Here is a 4,354-nt window from a genome sequence, read left to right on the forward strand (position 1 = left end):
TGTAAAAAAGGAAGAATGTGGAGGAAGGGTTTGGAAAGGTTTCAAACGCACGCCATATGCACTTGTCATGGAGTGGATAATCCTCAGAGATCCTGGATCAAGGTTAATCTGAGGTTAGAAAGAGAAATGGTTTCAGAACATATCTCTCAGCACGGTCAAAGTGGTAAACTACTGCCATGCAATTTATAGTACTGGACTGTATCTAGCCATGGCTAGAATTACTTTCCTGTCAATTTGTCAGACACAACATAAACACCACCATCCCAGTTTGTTTTCTTTTTACCTTGTTTGGTTGCCAAAGAATGGACGTTTGCGAGGATAATCTATCATTACATGGGATTGCTGTTTCTTTGCATACTCTGATCTCTTGGGATTAGAGCAGATTACTTCATATTCCACAACACTGTGCCAGATTTTCGATTCATTTTTTTACATCCAGCAACTCTGGTTAAGAAACTCCCACAAAATAAACTGATCTCTCTTTCAACGGAGCACGGCAGAAATGTTTGAGGGGCACACTTGTTTTCTTTGTCGTGCAGCATTGGCTGTGAAGTACACAAACAATCTCATCACAGTCTGCAAAGGGTTTAGGTAGCAGGAAAAAAGCCATACACCTTCATACACGTTTACACGTTATACATGAGCATTTAAACCCTGATGAAACTACAGTCTGCAGATGGACAAACATATAGTTATCTTGTGTTGAATCATTTCCCTTGTGAGCTGTGTGGAGATGGTGTGTGGGAGAGGTTGGCTACACTGTGGGTGGATTTATGTAGAAGACAGGATATCATTTAAAATCCACCGAGCATTAATGGGTGAATGTAAAGGTCATGTTCTTGTGGCATCATCATTAAGGTATTGGCATATTAAGGGAATTTGAATGTAATGTGGTCTCATGGTGTGGACTTACGACTTCCTTTTTGAACAGTTCCTGCTAATGGCGTGTCTTACCGTTCAACTATGAGAGAGGGAGAATTTGGTATGCAAGATATATTTTTAACAAACTGTCTCTCTCACAGATCTTTTGTACTGGTAATATTTAGTATTTAAGTCACCTTAAATGCAGATTTTAGGAAGCTGCCATTTAACGTTTTCTTTATAGCACTCACTAGCTCTCCCTCTCTCTCTTCCTCTTTCTCGATCTATATATTTATATCCAGACATACATATCGCTCCCATGATCTTTTTTTCTCTTTTTCTCTCCCTCGACAATGTTCTGTCGAATGTTTTCTGTATCTGTCTCCCCTCCCCCCTCATCGCGTTTGTCTCCCTTTTCTCCTCTCATCCCCCTCTCCCTCCCCCTCCTCGCCCTATCATTTGCTTCTCCCAATAGATGTGTGTCTGCTTTTAAAACCCTTTGACCTCTACTGTCCCTCCCACACCCCAGCCAGCCGCCAAGGAGAAATAATACAGAGCAATGAATGTACCATGTACGTTCACCACCAATTGCTGAGTGTTGATAGAATCCATCTTCAAGCCAGGTCTTTATTTCTAGATATTACAGGGTTTTTTGGAAAAGCTGGTAACCTTGAAAAAAAGGGAGGGTTGCGGTCAAATGACTCTTGGGCCAATTGTCTGTAACAGGCATAGAACAGCCAGAAAAATATAGTTTTTGACATGACATATGGCCCCAGAGCCTGCCTTCTGGAACACTTTAGTGGAGTTTCTGGGTTTTATCACACCACTAGAAGGGATGGCGAGCATGTCGACTGTGCTGCCAGACAGTTCGCTACAGAAAATGAGAAGTGCCTTTGGATCGATGCTTTGGCCCGTACCTGTACGGAGTGTCTCCCCCATCTCACTCCTCATTCCAGATGGGTCTGACGCACGTCTGCTAGGCGTCTCTTCTCAGGTTGCAGATACACATCCCAAGAGCATAATGTGCTCATCACTCCATCTGTCTGGAGGTGCATGAAAAAGGAATGTACAATAAAACCAATCTGTAGAAAACCTGTTCTTGTATAGCATTGACATGAACTAATGAAGAAGGCAAGTTGGATTGTCGCAATTGTATTATAGCAGATAGTTCACGATTCATTTGTCTTCGATCCTAAATTCTTTTGGGTCCTCTTTTCACAGGGGTTGTCTTCTCTTCAGATACTCCCAAATCATCTCAACTGGCCCTTGTGCAGGACAAGAATAGAGCACCATCAGCTGGAGAGTTGTGTTATTACATGCAGATTAGACTGTTGGATCACTGTAAAAAATAGATTTAGAACTTGTGAGCGGGCCCAAATCTAAAAAAGAAATATTATCCTGCTTCCATCAAAGTTGCAAGAGGGCCGTTGTCATTGATTTGAATTGGTTCCATCACCTGCATACTGACTTTAAAGATCAGAGTAAAACTGGTTAGCTTCTTTAACAAGCAGGCAAGCATTCACTGTACAGTTATAGTCCTGCGTTACCATCACTTTTTTCCAAAACTAATGAGTCTGGAGCCTTAGGCGGTCACACCTTGATGGCAGCTATTTTAATGTTACCTTTCATGCTCAATGTAACAGATTTTTTGGAAGATTAGAAGATTAACAAACAAGTTTGCAATGACAAAGTCTGATTCCTTCATTGCTCTCTGTAGAATGTCATTAATGGTAAATAATTCAATTTAAATCTTTTTTTTCTGAGGCATAAAGAATGAATGATAAGAAAAATGAAAGTCTTGAGGGAGCACACTATAGCGTTTGTGTGTGCATGTCCGGTTTGTGCACGCGTACGTGTTAGAATGGTGTCTTATGTGTCTGTGAAGACATATATTGAAGAGACTAGATACTAAGGAAATTGACACTCATTAATACGTTATAGTTCTGGAGTGTTGTGTTCCCAGCACTGAGGATATTACTTTAAAAGCTTTAAAACTGACACTGACTTTAACCGTTCAAACATTGATAAGTCAAAGGCACTTTAGTCATTTCACCTTCACATTTACATTTAGTCATTTAGCAGACGCTCTTATCCAGAACGACTTACAGTAAGTACAGGGACATACCCCCCGAGGCAAGTAGGGTGAAGTGCCTTGCCCAAGGACACAACGTCATTTGGCACGGCTGGGAATCGAACTGGCAACCTTCTGATTACTAGCCCGCTTCCCTAACCACTCAGCCACCTGACTCCCACCTTCACCGTTATGTATGTTAAGCATTAGTGTAGAGTGACCTCACAGTGTCATCTGGCTAGCATCACTGCGACCAGTAGACATTTTTGTGGCATTTGAAAGACAACTTATTTGAAATACCTGGTGATGATACAAAGAGGTGACGGTGTGCTGATATACGTGCAACACCCTTCGTTTGCAAGTGACTTCTGAGTGCGAAATTCTCTTCTCAGCGTCACAGGAGATAATGAGACCATGTGAGATCTTATTACCTTCTTCACCGACTGATTCATGCAGCAATAATTACTCCCACAGGCCTCCTGCTTATTGACGAAGCCTGCTCAAAGTATCACTATGGGACTAATGATCTCCTCCTCTACGAGGCAAACAATGGAATGAACACGGTTTCAATCAAACCAGACTGATGGATTTAATGACAAAATCATTTTTCCTGTCCTATGGCTGGGGTGAAATGACACATGCAGAATGAGGCGGGTCTCAGGGGGAAGGTTCAGTTGTGCGGTAAGAACTGTAAACAGGAGCGCAGCGTTTTGTTTGCCCTGATTTCATTGTGTTTGATGGGAAGCGAATGGGACCTGACAAATCGCTGTTAACTTAAGAGAAATGAAATGCATTAGTGTGCCGGAGTGCATTTCTCTCATCAGTATGTGGAGACAAACAGGGGTGCCTGGTAGGGTTGGGTGTGGAGGGTTCTATTGATTAAAGGGGACAGAGTTAGAGAGGGTTGCTGTGGGATTCCAGCGTCGCCTCTGTTGGATCATGAGTCCTAACATGCAGTGACAAATAGACAGGGGACAGGGAGCGAACACCTCCAAATCAAATGAACTATGGATCGCAGTAGCGTGGACTTACAGCTTCGGGGCACCTAGAACCAGGAAGTCATAAATTGATGCAATTGAAATGGGCCGTCAGTTGGGGATTGCTGCTATAATTCGTTTTACGACGTTTGCCCCAGACTCACAATACTAATGGTGAGTGATTGTTGTCCCACAGCAGGTTCGGTAATAGAATATACAGCTAGGGAAGTGGAAGGCCATGACTAATATGTCTCTGAGGAGCTCCACTTGGAGAAGCCCGGACAGGAAACAACCTGCTCTGATACACCACCATATTTGGATTCATCGCTTACTGATAGTCAGGTAGGGTCCACTAGCCTGAACAGAACACAAATATCGTTCTAAATAATTATTAAGTTTAAGGGTAAATGAAAGAAGGAAAAAGCAAGGAGTGCAAAAGCCACAT

This window comes from Osmerus eperlanus, chromosome 20 (assembly GCF_963692335.1).
Source record: "Osmerus eperlanus chromosome 20, fOsmEpe2.1, whole genome shotgun sequence".
NCBI classification, from domain to species: Eukaryota; Metazoa; Chordata; class Actinopteri; order Osmeriformes; family Osmeridae; genus Osmerus; species Osmerus eperlanus.